This window comes from Copadichromis virginalis, linkage group LG7, assembly GCF_057382275.1.
Source record: "Copadichromis virginalis isolate Kocher_CV1m ecotype Utaka linkage group LG7, C_Virginalis_male_GT1.1, whole genome shotgun sequence".
NCBI lineage: Eukaryota > Metazoa > Chordata > Actinopteri > Cichliformes > Cichlidae > Copadichromis > Copadichromis virginalis.
The window spans coordinates 67,078,305-67,093,661 of NC_140624.1; the positions used below are offsets into that span (position 1 = coordinate 67,078,305).

The following is a 15,357-nucleotide window of genomic DNA, read 5'->3' on the forward strand; positions in this document are numbered from 1 at the left end:
GTATAGATGTAAAACCAATATGCCAGCAGTTTATCTCAGTTAACGAGAGGAGCAGGCATGTGTTTGGCTCCTTCACATAGTGGACATTGAGTTGTTGTGGGACACCAGTAGTCCGTGTCTGTTGCTGTAACAGTAGTTCATGTTGAGAATAAAAAATCCCAGCTCACTGAGTTGATCGGGGCAATAGTGACTAAAATGTTGCATAATTTTGCTGAGAGATCTTTTACTTTGTGGTAATCTTAGACGAGTAGTTTTATGGACAAAAACCAGCAGGTCACTCAGTGTTTCCTTAGTGCTAATGTGTCAGAGATGTTGGTGTAATGTAATTGAAGTAATGTTGTTAAGTCCTTCAAGTCATATTATTTTATTGTCATGACTGTATTTTAAGCTATTTTTATTTTTGTATGATACCTGATTTATATGGAATATGGCTGAAGTAAACTAAAGCCTGAAATACTTAGTCAGTCATTTGTTTAACAGTAATTTAACATTATATAATTCACATATAAAACTATGAATTGTAATTTTAAATGGTTTAAAAGCATGTAGAATAGCATGTGTAGGCAAGTATAATTCTCCTTTTTTTTAATCAAGAAGCAAAGACAAAAAGGAAAAAAAAAGAAACAGGGCAGAGTTCGGTGGTTGAATCATCCGTCCCCACCAACGCCAAAACCAAATCTACACCCTTGCCAGGAAGTATAAAATCCAGAAAGCTGCACAACGTGTGGTGGCTGTCAGGAACAAAAATGTAAACGTAATGTTTGATGAGTTGTTGGGTTAACCCTGTGAGGTCTAAAATATAATTGGCCATTCTAAATTTAATCTTACATTTGTAGTTCATCTTCAGATGGTTTTATTTTATTTCATTTCATCGTATTTTTTTTAACCTTGCCTTGTTTGGTATCATTCTTTTCAGCTCAACCTCACATGTCTGAATTTACAGTTATTTTTTCACTGTGTTGACACAAGTGATCCGAAATCACACGAAAAAACATAAACTCTTAGTCGTTATATATTGTTTTACTGTAAAAACTTATATTTAATTTTAATTGTTGCTGAGCTCAAAGTGTTAATGCCACCTTATTTTAATTTAATAATTTTAGGGTAGATCTGCCCTCGAGGCCACAGACCTGCACACGTCCATTTTTGCTAACATGAGTCCACCTGCACTGGCTGTGAAATCTTGATCTTTTGCTTCCACTCAGGGCTCTGTGGTGCAATGGAGAGCGCATTGGACTTTTAGAAGAGCAAAGAGGAAGTAAGTCAAAGGTTGTGGGTTCGAGTCCCACTTGAGTCAATTTCTATTAATTAGCACTTCATTGGTTCAGTGATGTGAAAGTGCTTTACCAATACTGTCTAACTCACCCTCTTTAGATCTGCCTGCAGCCTTGTGAACAGCCAATCATGTTATACATGTGACTCATGTAGCTGTTTCACTTGGCACTGCTGAAGATATGTGGTACAGTCACTGAGCTTCCTTTTTAATTTCAATTAGTCAGCTTAGTTAACCACTAACAGTAAATATGTATTTTACATGTAAATCAGGAGTTGTGTTTTAAAACCTTTACACATTTTCAGAAAAACATATGACTGCATCTACTTTTAGATCATCCAGGGACCCCTTATGATTTGTTTCTATGTTCAGTTTATATGTGGAGAATCTAATGCATCAGCAGGGGTGTTGACTATCTTAATCTCAGTTATCTAATGAATTCATCATATTGACTCATCTCTAACACAGAGTAAAACTCTACAAAAAGTTTTTCTCAAAGTTTCCCAAGCAAGCATTTTGAATCAAAAACACACGTTCCAGTTTCATGTCATTTTTGTACTCCATTTATGCATGAAAAGGAAAAACATGAGCCGCAGTCATTTACACTGGAGCAGAGCATCATGGAGGACAGCCATCTGTGAACATCACACTCTGATGCTGGAGAACTTGAGATGTATATTTAAGGTTTAAAAACAAGTTCAACTGTGCTTCACTGTCAGATTCTATCATGCCCTTCTGTGGCTGCAGGCTGCTGTTTGGGATCATCTCCACTAGAGGGTGTCTTGAGCGAGCAGCTGCTTCTCACCTGCTCACACACAGTTACAACAAACATAACATAAAAAACCCCAAACATTAACATTATGTTGGTGCTGGATTTTTTAAAAAAGAGATTTGAAAACATAAGGACGGGCCTTATGTTTCAAATATGAATTTTCAACCCGTACCTGCTCGGCCATTCATACCTCAAAGTAATCAATCAATAGATAAACAATAAAATGACAAACTGAGCTTCAAAGGGCTCTGTGGCGCAATGGATAGCGCGTTGGACTTCTAGCAAAGAACAGAGGAAGGAATTCAAAGGTTGTGGGTTCGAGTCCCACCAGAGTCAGTGCCTGTAATTTAAGTTCTATTAATAAGCACTTCAATTGATCAGTATTGGAAAACAGCTTTATTAAGGTGGTCAGGTCAAACACAGACCCATCACTCACATAAACAAAATCATTGACAGATTCTATCACGCCCTACTATGGCTTCAGGCTGCTTTTTGTGATACCCTCCACTAGAGGGCATCTTCTTAGTGGGCAGAATTACTCTGCTTTATATACAAATACTATATTTTATGTGAAATTAACAAACTGTTAAACAGAACCTGCAAAGTAGAACCTTTGTGATTTACACAAACAACTACTAAAGCTGCCCCTAAAAGTTGAAGAAATGCAATCACACCAAAGAGAGAAATACAGCCACACTTCTCATCAGTGTCTCTCAGAACTTTTTTTTATTTCCCATGCATAGTTTGGATGAGTGTAGTGGAACTGAAATGAAAACATGGACATAAAAGTGTTGACATTCATTGTGATTTTCTCCGTTACAGACATCAAAGAAATCATTAAAAAAAAGGTTTACAATTAAACAAAGAAAGGTTTTATTCAAGGTTTAAAATCTTTCAGAAACGTCCTTCAAGGTAGAGCTAGGATGCATTCTGGACGGGAAAAAGTGCCGTAAAACATAAATACGTTACCAAAAAAAAAAAAAAAAAGCAGCTAAAACTAAAACATTCAGCACGTTTTTATACAACAGTGCAACGAAAAGGCGGCAAGATCTAAGGGTGGTTTCTCAGCACTCAGTTCCTCCATTTGTAACTAGGTGACATGACTGCAGCTACCAAAAACCTTTAGTGCCAGGAACGTCTTTCAAGGAACTAAAAGGTCCATTAGATCATTGGGTTTCTGCATTTCCACTGTGGTGTGAGGACCTGTGACGATTAAGAAAGTCAGGCCTCTGCATGGACGCAAGGAAGCTTTTACACGTCATTCCCCAAGCTGCAGATTATACAACAATGCAGACGACAATGGCATGTAATGTGAGGGACAGGGGACTGCATAACAGCAGTCAGCGTTGAAGAGATTCAACGATACTGCTGTTGCTCGTGATTTACAACTTTGCAAACAGTCACTGAAGGCATGAGCCGAGAAATGCTCGACCAAAATGAAAGCAAAATGATTTTAAAAGCTTTTGCAGATGCTGACATAGACTAGCTTAAAATGTTAGGAATAGTTGACCAATCATAAAAGTTCAGAAAGCAACTACCCAACCCCCAAAAAAGCTCAGGAATTTTTTGGGGTGGGGCTACCTCCTGAACAGGGACTTTCAGAGTTTAAAAAAACAAACAAAACCCCTAGAACTTAGACCCTAGTCCCAACAGTGAAAACACCCTGAGCTCCTCCAAAGGTTCCTGCAAAGTTCCTGCATGTTCTTCTCTCTACTTCGGGGTGGCTGTAGCTCAGGTGGCAGAGCAGGTCAGCCACTAATCAGAAGGTCAGTGGTTTGATCCCAGGCTGTCTCCTGGCTGCATGCCAAATATCCTTGGGCAAGATACTAACCCCATGTTTGCCTACTGGTGGTGGTCAGAGGGCCCGGTGGCGCCAGTGTCCGGCAGCCTCACCTCTGTCAGTGCGCCCCAGGGTGGCTGTGGCTACAATGTAGCCGTTACCTGTGTGTGAATGCGCTATACAAATGCAGGCCATTTACTTTTAAGACCACAGCAGTGTGATGAGTCTGGTGCACTGGTGCTCCAAGCTAAACAGGAACAGGTAATGTCTCCTAAATTTAAAAAGAACTGGAATTATGAAAAATTTATCTATATGATATAATCTTAAGTATGGAAACCACCGAGTCGGTATACGTATCCTTTAAAACTGCGCTGGTCGATCATTTTGTTCTACACTGTGTTATGTTACTGTTTTGGTCCAGTGTCTCTGAAACAACATCTTTAAAAAAACAGAGACCAACTACAAAAATGTGGATATTTAGAGGCAAAAAAAGTTTCTGAGGAGATTCTGAAGAAGAACACAGCATAAAAAAGGGTTCTGCTTTTAGTTTTCTAATCTTGCTGTGACTGCAGGATGTAAATAACTGCTTTGCCTTGTTTCTTACATCTTTAAAGGTTACTTATGAGAATTTTCCAGTGACCTCTGACCCCCAATATGATGCTCCTTTAGCCCCTTTACACCCCCAGGGTGTGGTTAGGTGCACGTTTTCCCCCTGAATTTGTAAACAGCTGAAGATTCTTAAAACCAGGTGATCCACTGCTTCCCTGCAGAAAAACCCCTTCAGTGTGGACGGACGCACAAAAAGCTTTCTTGGTGATATTACACCTGTTCCATTAACATCTTTGCAGCTCCCGGGACACCAATCAATCGGACCAGGTCCAAATTCTACTACTGCTTTAGTTCCACATACGTGGACTTGTGTCTGCGTTAAATGCAAAAACACAATCCAAGTGCTGTTAAGAGCATGCCAAACCAACAAGTTGGCAAAATAACCACAAGCTTAAAGTCGTGAAGAAAACCATGTAAACACGGGGGATCGTGACATTAAATGGCTCCTGAATTTCTGAATGAGGCCCATTTTCAGTCATCTGGAACCGTCTGCGAGGGGCCGAAAGCTGCATCTTAAAAAAATACTTAATGCGTGGACGAGACCTCAAACCAGTCGCGTCAGGATCACAAGACAGACTGTATATAAAGATGGACAACTCACACTGTCAAAAAAGTAAAGTGAAATTTGGCTGAATATTTAAGGAGTCTGTGAAAACCAGGGATGATTTTAGCTCTATTACTTTACATTTAGATTTGTTTCTTGAAGACCTGGCGGTGGGGTTTGTTAACAGTCTGCTATTTAAAACTGTACTTTTAGTGTCGCTTGAAAGTCTGAGTCGGTTTTAATGGCTCACAATGAAAAGAGCTAAAATCCTGAGAGAAGCTGGGGGGGGGGGGGGGGGGGGGGGAATAAACGCTGTGATGTAGATGCAGATTTTTACCCCTCGGCATCTACAGGTTAGTTTGCATCAAAGTCGGAAAAATAAAAAGTAATTCACAGTTCTAGGTAACACTGTATTGCAACTGCAACAGCAGCACGGGAACATCTGGTGTGTCTGTGTACAAATGAGACACACACACACACACACACACCACACCGGTCCTGGCCTGTTTGGCACCCTGGGCAAACACTCCCTCTGGCGCCCCTTTACCCCGAGTCCTAAAGTGTATATTTATTTTCTTACTCTTCTTACATTTATTGTTTGTTTACTTACACTGCTGTAACTGGAGCCTCGTCGTCTCGTCTCTCTATATAGTGTACTGTATATAGGCGAGATGATAATAAAGTTTACTTTGACTTCAGCAGCGAGCACGTGCACCGAGGGCTCTCACGCTCACTTTTCGCGGATAGAATTTCGAAAAAACATCGGTGGAAATTATAAGTCTGTATTATAGCTTTCCAAATATCTTTTATTAGAAGCAAGTATCACAGTTGTTACAAATTAATAGAACTTATGCCCCTTTTTTCTCTAAACAAAACAAGACAAAAAAAAAACAAAAACACCCTCTATGGGCCCCAATCCCCCGACTGCCAAAATTTTTTATTTTCCCAAGATATGAAAGTAAAGGGTGCCAAATTAGTTCAAAATCTTTCACATTGCCATTCATGGTATATCTTATTTTTTCAAGGTGAAGAGTATTTGTAAGTTCTGCAAGCCACATCTTTAACACAGGAACCTCTTTGCCTTTCCAAAGCAGCAGGATCAGTTTCTTTGCGATGATCAATGCATATGACATAAACCTTTTTTGAGAATGTCGTAAACTTTGTGTTTCTTTGGAGATCCCTGTTGTGATATTTTGATACCATAGTAGCATTTACAGGATATTGTTTTATTGTGATATTATACAGAAAAGGACTCAATAAGGCCCATCTACTAGTTGTTTTTCTCTTTCTCTGTGACCCAAGAATTAAGGTGTAAGACTCACAGGCTGGTACCCCAAGGTCGAAAACACCACAGAGATGAGACCACTTCCTTACTCCCATCCTCCCTTTTTCTTTATCTCCTGGAAAAGGCTCGTTAAAGGCTAGGTGGTTCGTTTCAGAATTCACTAATGAAAGAACTCTGTATTTTATGTCTAGGAGTGTATTTTGCTGGGATGATCATAAATTATAGCTGAACTGATAAACTATACAAGGGATACTTTGCTCAGAAGGCAGGAAGACGTTTCCTTATTTAGTCTGTACCGGTTTGAACTGGGAAAGCTGACACACGAACCTTTTTTTTCTCTATATAAACTGCTGTGTATCAAATAAACCTTTGAGTTGATTTGGGAAGGCAACCTGAAGCAGTCTGTGTTTCCTTGTTCTCCCAAGCTGCTCCCGGCGCTGTAACTAACCTGCTGAACGGCATACCTGAGTGTTACTTTAAATAATTAGGAATCTTAGAAGGAAAGGACAAAACTCTGCTTATCGCTCACGCCACGGAGGAAACCCGGGACGGCAATTTCCTTCAATTTTGGTGTCAGAAGTGGGATGACTGACAGAAGGTAAATATGCGTCTTTCATATTTATATAAAGACCTATTATACCTCTCTCAGTGATCGATCCATAAAAAAAACGGGATATGCTGACGAAGTTTCACTTAGTGATCCAGAGAGATACACTGACGACTTCCTCAGTCCCCGAATAAAGTAAATTAACCCTTGTGTGGTGTTGGTGGACCCGCTAGAGTTGTGGCTTTCCAAATTAACACTATCAAACAATTTTATGTTAAATTACTATGAATTAATGTGCTTCTCGTTTTTCTTTTATATAAAATGTTATAAATAAATCAGTTATAATCAAGTGGAAAGACACAACACATTTATACGTAAAAAATAATAATAATAATAATAATTAATTGTTTAATTTTTCTTTAAAAAAAAAAAAAAAAAAAAAAAAAAAACAAAACAAAACAAAACAAAACACGGGTCTCAAGGGTTAAAAGCAGTAAATTAAAAGCAGAAAGACACAGGGAGTTGCCTGTTGTTAAGCGAGGAGTTGCTCGCTAAGTGAGAGTTGCTCACACAAACAAAATTGCTAGCAATAAATTTAAAGTGACCTCAGCTGTGCCGCAGCGAAAATACTAACCTAAATCCTCCTAGCGTGTAAACCCCTCTGGAAATCACTGAACATGGGTCAGAATAATTCAAAGACCACAGACAGGTCCGATAAAAAATCTAAAATACCTGTAAAACCAAAAATTAATAAAATACAAAATAAAGTCTCAAATAACGGCTCAGTACAACTCCCATTTCCGGTTACGTGTAACCTACGTCCGCGAATCGGTGAAGACGTCCATGATCACGTATCCAGAACATGCGGAAGTGCTTATGTGACTGACTTTGTTTACAACTTACGGACTGTAAGTACAACGCATTCTAATTTATTTCCGGAGCCCTATCCCGAACGATTATCGCCAGAAAACAGGTCAGTAAAACTGAAGGCCAGTGCAGATACTACCACGAAAGCTAAAAGTGTTAAGATAAAGTTGAATTTTGATGTAGAAGGCTCAGAGGAAAGTGAGAAACTAACGTATGCAGGATTACCCGCTCCAGCACAGCAAGGAAGTTTCAGAGGACGGAAAGATAAAAGTAGAGATGTGTGTTTTTGCTGTGGAATGGTAGGACACTGGTCCAGAGAATGTCGCTTTGCAGCCACCAACAGGGCACACGCGCCTCGACCACAGAACGCAGTACAAGTTCCTGCCACTAGGCGTCAGCGGAGCTCTTCCAGACAAGGTAACTGGCAACAAAGGGAAGCATGCAATAATGGCCCCACAGGTGCAAATTCAGCTCAGTTTTCCAGCAGCCGCAGACACCCAAAGCAAAAATGAATTTGTGTATTTAATTTAACATAAAGGGTGAAATGTTTGCTGACACTGATAACAGCTTATGTTTTCTCTGCCCTATGTACCGACATGATGGAGAAGGAACATCCTCTGTGTCAGCTGGACCCTCAGCAGAGAATGAACTCAACATCCTTTTTGTCCGGTACTCTATGTCACACACTGTGCCAAAAAAAAAAAAAAACGTGTACAGACGCCACTACCAGGTAATCCCATGACTGGGAGCCACACTTTTGTTTCTCTCACACTGTTCAACAACATGATAACTGCTCACACAAGTGAAGGCCAAACAGTGATTTTGTTACATAACTCAGACATAAGTTACGAAATATGTCGACACATAGATCTAACCTACCCTATCCACTGTACTATTTCTGCAGTTACATTGCCAGCTGAATACCAGAATATGACATTATGGTCAAAAAGTGAGAATGATATATGATTTATTGACTTTATCACGTACACCTATTAAAACACAACGAGCCAGTATATGTCAAGCAACATCCCATTTCTGCCGAAAAAGCCGCAGCCCTAGATGTCATGATAGGAGATTTATTGACTACAGGAGCAATAAAGCCCACACTCCTGTCAATCCTGTGCCAAAGCCTAACAAACCTGGCGTATGGCGTTTCATACAAGACTTAAGGCAAATTAATGCAGTCAACATTCCTCTGCCACCTCTCGTTTCAGATGTTCACAGCATATTGACATGCATTGCATACACACTTTACCGTGGTGGATTTCAGTACCTGTGCATGAAGACACACAGCCGTTATTTGTATTCACACATAGAAATCAGCAGTACACTTGGACTCGTTTTGCCCCAAGGCATGATAGACAGCTCTGCTGCTTTCTCAATGGTGCTTCACTCCTCCAGGGCTGCACCCTGATCCACATGTGGATGACCTCCTCCTCTGTGCTGAAAGTGAAAAACTATGTCAAACTGCTACACACATGCTTCTCCAGCACCTCCAAAAGACTGGCCACAAAGCATCAGCAAAGAAAATGCAGTACTGTCAGACTTCTGTTCAATATTTGGGATTCACACTGTCTCACGGAAAACGTTCCATGACTGCAGACAGGGTCAAAGCTGTGACCTCCGTCCCTCGTCCCACTACACAGAAGGAAATGTTGTCCTTCCTAGGCATGGTGAACTATTGCAGACAGTGGATACCGGACTGTTCTTTTCCTCCTCGAATACTGTGGTCCACAGAAATGACTGCCTCTTTCAATGCATTACAGGGAGTGCTGACCTCCGCCACTCAAAGGTGCTGCCTGAATTGTTCAGGAATGCCGGCCTGCCTGAGGGCAGTAGCAGCTTGCTCTATCATGATAAGGGACTGCGAGAAGCTCACACTCTCACATGACACTATTCTACACACCAATCACCAGGTCACGACCATTCTAGCAAACATAACTACACAACATATGCAAATCTCACTATAAAAGCGAGCAGCACACCTGATTCGCCAGCACATTTATTGATCCTATGCTGTGTTCTTCTGACCGACAGGATGGCTCAGACAGGCTTGACGTTCATGACTGCATGACACGTATACAGGAATCCACAGCACCACGTCCAGATTTAGAGCAAACACCTATCCCAGACTCAGCCACGGTTTATGTGGACGGGTCCTGTTCAAGGCCGAATGACAACTCATTTCTTTGTGGCTATTCAGTGGTAACAGTGCCTGACATCATACTAGAGGCTCACTCATTACCATTTCACTCAGCACAAAAAGCAGAGCTCATGGCTTTAATACGCGCCTGTGAGCTCCATTTGGATAAGCATGTGACAATTTACGCAGACAGCCGCTATGCATTTGGCGTTGTGCATGACTTTGGCACATTGTGGAGACAGAGAGGATTTAGATCTGCTGATGGAAAATAAATTGCTAAATTGTGATTTTGTTCAAAGACTTTTGCAGGCTATACAGCTGCCATCGGCCGTTGCAGTTGTAAAAACGAAAGGACACAGTACAGCTGACACAGACGAAGCAACAGGTAATGCCTTAGCAGACGTGACAGCCAAGGCTGCAGCTGCATCACAGCTCCCACCGCCGCAGGAAGTATTATCTGTGCCCCTACAGCTGCCACTTGTTACACTCCCAGACTATTTAGACACAAATGTTGATTTAAAATTCATACAAGAGCAAGCCTCTGCATGTGATTACACCTATTGGGAGAATAATGACTGTACCTTAGATGACAGAGATGGCCTATACAAAATCTTAAGGGTTTGATTGCCCTCCCATATTCCCTGATGCCAGTCCTTGCCCGACATTTTCACTGTGTGAGTCATGTCGGACAAAGAGGGGTAATAGGGGCAATAAAATCAAGATTTGTAATTGAGAAAACATCACATGCAGTAAAAAGCATATTAGCAACCTGTCTAACATGTGCACGAACTAATGTAGGTAGCTCAAAAGCAAAACATCAGCATTTACCACAACCAGATTTTCCATTTCATACATTACAAATTGATTTTACACATATGCCAGCACAAGGAAGCATCAAGTACTTACTGGTAATAGTGGATCAATTTAGTAAATGAGTAGAAGCTTATCCAACCTCAAAAGAAACTGCAGAAGTAGTCTGTCAAAAGTTGAGCAATGAAATAATACCCAGATTCGGAATACCTCACCAGATTAACAGTGATAGAGGATCTTCATTCACATTAGAAGTAATTCAAAAGTGTGCTAAAACTTTAATGACCTGGGTCAAATTACTTACTCAAGTCCTGTGTGAGATTAGAATGACTCAATCTGCAGTAACCAAATTATTTCCATTTGAAATAAGACTATTTCCAACACCATGGTCAGCTTCCAGAGGGGCACCGCTAGTAGAAGGTGATGTATATTGCATTGTCCACTGATGTTCACAACCTGGTAGAAAAACTGAATAATAACTATCAGAAAGTTTGTCTCTCTCAGCCTTTCCCCTCCACAGTTCCACCAGTGGAGACAAGGAGATGCATGTTGGAGAAGCCACTAAAACCAAGGACTCTCTGGGAGGCCGCGCGTGTTCCAGCCCCAGACTGTACTGGCAGTGACGAAGAACCAGCATCCTCACAGACGGACAACCTCAGTGGATTCATGCCAGCAGGGTTAAGACCAGCCCAATCGGACCATCTCAGGCGTCGGATCAAGCAGATGACATCTCCGGCGAGCCAGCGCCCGGAACTAGAGCAAATAAACACACACGGGTAGATGACATCTCAGGCGAGCCAGCGCCCGGATCCAAAAGTTACATACACACACGCAATCACTGATTAACACACAACGTCTGAAAGAACAACAACAAGGTACTCAAACATCCAGCAGGAACAGAAAGCCGAGAGTACCACATGATGTCTAATCTGATAAAGCTAGACTCATTCCATCCTGATAATGGAGAAAATGAAATGCCCATTGTCATCATACGACGCTTATTCTGTGTCTCTCGAACCTGGGACCAGGCCAGGAGACAACTGAAGAACTGTTTTTCTTATATATTGTCTTATATATTTAGGTTATTTATCATATCTATCGCATTAACCTTAGGATTTCTCTTTGCTATTTTGTATTGTAGACTGCAACCATGTTCACATTTCTGCAGGTTATATTTTGCTGACTATACCTCATGCTCCATTTTGCAAGACACCTACTTAATGCACTCCTCACGTTCCCTAAAATCAGTAAATAGCAACATAGACGCCACTAATAAACCATTTTATGCACCCTCTAGAGCAGGAGCTAACGCCTGGTATGAAAATGCCAGAACAGCCGCTCGTGATTTAGGAAACAGTAACTGTTATGTCTGTTCAAAGGCTAATCCAGAACAGGTAATAGTAGGATACCCCACATCCGGTTTCCCCCTCACTGAGGGACTAGAGAAAATCGGCGGAGATAATGCTCTCTTTAAAGACACTTTACAGTTGAATCTGAGCCCTCTCGACTGCCTACTTAGACACACACACACACCAACTAACCCTGAGACTCCATTAGGCGAATTATTGAAGTTATCTAATGACACCGCAGGGACCTGCGCCCCAATGAAACGCCCTAAGAATAGGTTAAAACCCTCACTGCCCTTAGGACAGATCCCTCTCCATTTTAATACTAGTATGATATGTCTGCGCAGACTAAAGTTAACTGGCCCAGACACACACATAGATTATACAAAGGATAACTATACATTCTTCTCTGACTCCCCAGGTGCACGCTGTAATGAGACATGGCTAGCTGTCTCTGTGGCTGAAGTTGTATCATATCTGGAGGAACACACACACAGTTCAAGTTCGAGCAGAGAATCGATCATTGTTCCCCCAGAGGGTGTCTTAAATGATACTGACTGGGGGGGAGTTAGTTAAATCACACATGGTCACGCGCCTGACCAGACCAATCCCACATGCTTATTGGTTGTGCAATAATACCCTTAGATTAGCTTTACCTGTTAATTGGACCGGTACCTGTGGTTTAGTAACCATTGATGTATGCTGTACTTTCATTCCCAATAATACCGCTCCTAACGGTCCATTCACACAAGCTATGAATAAACTTGAAGCATTGCAGATAGAACTAATTGCCAATACAGGCCACGGTCAGTGGCTACATAAGTGGCTACAGGACACGTTTGGAAGATGGAAGGAACTAATTGTAGCCTTTGTAACCGTTGCAGCATGTTTTTGATGATTATTGTCTGTTGTGTGGTACCCTGTGTACGTTCAATGATAACCCGTATAGCTACTAGTACAGCTACTTCAATGTATTTGCAATTGGCACAAATTGACCCAGATTATGTGTCAGATGTCATCAATGATGATCCTGATGTATGTATTGAGCATTAGATTGTAAATTACTCGATTGTCTAAGAAAAGAATGACGTTTTCTTCTTTTTCTTTTCTTCTTTTTGAAATTTTGATATTAAGCTTCCTCAAAGGACTAGTTACATTTATGATTTGTTTCACATTTATGATTTGTCTTTATATTATGTTATTACATTCTGTCTTTATACTATGTTATCATTTCATGATAAAAGGAGAGAACTGTTGTGATATTTTGATACCATAGTAGCATTTACAGGATATTGTTTTATTGTGATATTATACAGAAAAGGACTCAATAAGGCCCATCTACTAGTTGTTTTTCTCTTTCTCTGTGACCCAAGAATTAAGGTGTAAGACTCACAGGCTGGTACCCCAAGGTCGAAAACACCACAGAGATGAGACCACTTCCTTACTCCCATCCTCCCTTTTTCTTTATCTCCTGGAAAAGGCTCGTTAAAGGCTAGGTGGTTCGTTTCAGAATTCACTAATGAAAGAACTCTGTATTTTATGTCTAGGAGTGTATTTTGCTGGGATGATCATAAATTATAGCTGAACTGATAAACTACACAAGGGATACTTTGCTCAGAAGGCAGGAAGACGTTTCCTTATTTAGTCTGTACCGGTTTGAACTGGGAAAGCTGACACACGAACCTTTTTTTTCTCTATATAAACTGCTGTGTATCAAATAAACCTTTGAGTTGATTTGGGAAGGCAACCTGAAGCAGTCTGTGTTTCCTTGTTCTCCCAAGCTGCTCCCGGCGCTGTAACTAACCTGCTGAACGGCATACCTGAGTGTTACTTTAAATAATTAGGAATCTTAGAAGGAAAGGACAAAACTCTGCTTATCGCTCACGCCACGGAGGAAACCCGGGACGGCAATTTCCTTCAATCCCAAAGATAATTACTGTTGGATTTGGCTCAATCTTGTTTTTGCAATATAATAAGTCTGTATTATAATGTCTGGTGTTTTCGTGTTTGTTGGTTTGATTTTGTTTTATTTTGCGAGTTGGTTATTAGACGCTGCTCCAGCCAGCCAGAGAATCCCCCGCCGCCCCGCCCTCTCCTCCCTGTGCAGCAAACAGCAGGCGCACCTCACAAACGGAGGGCGCCCTTACTCCCAGCAAATGGGCGATAGAAAACCGATCGGTGCCTATGCCATTCCCACTATGCACTGGCATGACATCGGGGCAGCATGAGTACGAGTAAATTCACTTTAACACACCCAGATCCAAACAGTTCTTTCCACCAGTATGCAAAATATACAAATAAAAAATACAAATACTCTCCGACACTAAGTGGGTAGTTTTCTGTTGACATGAAATCAGTGATGACTAAAAGATAAATATTTCACATCTTTTTTCTTCTTCCTTGCATTTTTTACAGAGAAAATCAAAATTTGTGTGTATGAAAGGAAATAAAAGTCCCATTTTGAAATATTATCCTTCAGTAATAAGTAACATCGTGATAGCACATATCTGTGTGTCAGCTAAAATGTTTCATGCTGCTGGCTTCCTGCTGAGCTGACAGCTTGAACTGAGCAGCCATCTCAGAGATGAAAGTATTGACATGCAGTTCATGCTGCTCATGAGTCTACATATGGGATCCTCATTCACCTTCTAACCTGACACTATCCACGTATCCTTTAAAAACCGGACTGGAGTTTGAGTCTGCTCTAGGACTGATTTTATGTTTCACTTTTAACGTTGACCTTATTGCAGTTTAGTTGACCACTAAAAAGTATAGATAATAGTTTGCACAATCTGAGGAACAAAGCTCATTGTTCATATAAAATTGCTCATATTGCTCAAAAATCATCACAAAAAAATTTGGTCTTTAGATTGTAACACATGGGATAGTTGTTGAAATCGATTTGGCAGCAGTTTTTAAAAAGCTTAAATATGGTTTTAAGTCCTGAAATTTCATGTGGATATCTCCTGTACTTGTCTGTGAGGGCTCCAAAATGTCACCCAAAAAAGATAAAAAATTTCCAAAAGAATTTCCAACCCATGAACTTTAAGGTTCTTTAACTCAGGAAGGCTTCTTTTTAAATAACAAAACAGCTTTGCGTAGGTTATTTCAACACAATATTGTCTTTGTTTTCTGTGTAGTCATCAGAGATGACTACAGAGATCTACAGTTATAAAGGAACTTAATACCAAATTCCCCACTGAGTTGGAGGTGATTTCAATGTGACTCCACACTTTCTGTAAATCCAATAAACTTCATTTCACTTCTCAAATATCACTGTGTGTGTCTCCTATATGATATGTTTAACTGACATTTTTTATTGTAACAACCAACGATTTATACAGGAAAATAATGACTATTAACAAGGTTGCTCAAACTTTT

General features: G+C 40.6%; 1 non-coding gene across 1 annotated transcript; it reads left to right on the top strand.

Moving 5' to 3' along the window:
- The first annotated feature begins 2,289 nt into the window (after positions 1-2,289).
- Positions 2,290-2,381, top strand: trnar-ucu (transfer RNA arginine (anticodon UCU)). Its single transcript is given in 2 exon segments — positions 2,290-2,326; positions 2,346-2,381. It is a non-coding gene; the product is annotated as a tRNA-Arg (tRNA).
- The last annotated feature ends 12,976 nt before the right edge of the window (positions 2,382-15,357 follow it).